The sequence below is a fragment of the Athene cunicularia genome (genome assembly GCF_003259725.1).
Source record: "Athene cunicularia isolate RWA chromosome 4 unlocalized genomic scaffold, athCun1 chr4_part1, whole genome shotgun sequence".
Classification (NCBI taxonomy): Eukaryota; Metazoa; Chordata; class Aves; order Strigiformes; family Strigidae; genus Athene; species Athene cunicularia.
This window is the reverse complement of record NW_020799098.1, coordinates 33924405-33926466: the sequence shown is the minus strand read 5'-3', so window position 1 is coordinate 33926466 and position 2062 is coordinate 33924405.

Here is a 2062-nt window from a genome sequence, read left to right as displayed (position 1 = left end):
GTTTAATGGCACCCAAGAGGCTTTACAAAGCCCCGCTCCCTGGGGTTTAACGGCACCCGAAAGGCTCTCACTCACCTGGGCAGTGAGGGCTCTCACCCTCGAGGGCCTGCTCAGGGCAGATCCCGACCCAAGGCCCCTCGAGGAGTTTCCTCGGGCAGCGTCCTGACCCGTGGGGAGAGCCCTGAGGGCAGCTGCTGCTCCAGGGGACGAGCTCCCGATGGCTGCCCAGGGGCCTCCGTTGATCCCCAGGCCCAATCTGACCGGTAGCCAACAGCGGCTCCCGCGGGCCAAAGGCCCCAACCACCGCGAGGCCTGAGAGCAAAGGCAGCCCCGGGCTGCGGCCCTGCGGCACCCGAGCAGCGCTGCCCTCACGGCGCCGGGCACCTGCCGCATGATAATGCTTGAAGTCATGCACCCAGCCTCCAGGAGGGGGATGCACTCAGGGCCCTGACATCGATTTAAGGAGCAGATGCGGAATTAAGCATTTTGAAACATAGGTAAAAGGGAACAAAAGTGTTTGAGACAAGCTCAATGAATTTGCTAATATTGAGCATCTCCTTTCACAGTGGGTCCAATAGTGACAATATTGACGGCTAAACAATCTTTGTACAGATAGTGTAAAATGTGATTTTCTTGTGGGGAGGATTTTGGTAGGGTACTTAAAAATACCAGGATGATAGAATCAGCTGTGCTGTGAATAATTCTAAAGTTGTAAACAATTCTGATGTTTATATCATGGCCAACTGGATATCAGAAATATACAAAATTTGGCTTACAGAGTTGAAGCAAAGCAGTAAATCTAGGATCAGTAGAAAATGTTTTTAAATTAAAATTAAATTTCATTTAAAAAAAAAATCCGATTTCTTCTATGATGCCTTTCAAGTAAAAAGGTAATAATAAAACATTCATATATTCTATCACTCAGGTTCAATACACATGTTGTTAGGCAAACCATGTCAATGCCTGATCAACAGGCATGTCATTTTTGTCTGGTCAACTAATCAATTAGATTGATACAAATATAAAACCAATCTACAGGTCTGCCTTGAGAAAACTGATTCTGCTTTTTGATATCTTTTGGGTGTGGAGTTGGACACATTTTCTGTGTCTCAGTTTCCACCACCAGTATAAAAAAGTTTATTGAGTCATGAGAATTACTTTGCTAAAGTTTGTCTCCTGATGAGGCTCAATTTCCTTTTGCTTTGGAGAGGAAGGAAAAGGAGGGAAGAAAGGAAAGAAGGGAAAGAGGGAGTCAAGGTGACTGAGAATAACAAACACCTTAAAGTGGAAAGAAAAAAATGCAGCAGCTAAGTACCTTTCCTTATAAAATGTACTCTGTTCCTTCCTTTTGCTGTCCCATCCATTATTTTTCTTAGTATTGCAGGATTCTTTCCTCCCTACCCACTTTGTATTCCAGGAGGAGCGTAATTACCACACGTTCTGCATGGGAATGTGTTGGTATTCTCTTTCCTAGTAGGCCCAGCATGAGCCTGGATTATACCTGTAAGAAAGGTTTCAAACATTTCCATGCAGTGACTGGCAACAATTCAAGGACAACACTAGAAAAAGATAGTTGTAGTTTCTCTGGTTAAAGAACAGAGCTGGAATGCAGGAAAGGAAGGCCTAAATGCTATTGTGGTCCACTGGAGTCTGGGCACAGCATCCCGTGATAATTGCTGTGCCTAGAACAGCCACCCAAATCTCACAGAAAAGTCAGCACAACTCTGTATTCAGATGATTATATAAAATATGGAATACCTTGTCCATTCTGTCTCAATCACCTCAGAGATTTTTTCTGTTTCCTTTTGTTCTTGCCACTTCACATGTCTAGCTGCAACAAATACAATACATTGATCCACACATTTAGCACTGTCAAAAACATGTCAAAACAGTTTCTGTTTAACTGTGACAATTATCTACTACACGTTGTCATGTCCCAATTTCTTGGGACAATGACTTAGATTCTTCAATTCCCAGGTCAGAATTATGGTGAAATGACACCAGTGATTCTTTAATTCACAAAACTCAATATTTATTTGCTCAGAACAGATATGGGCATGAA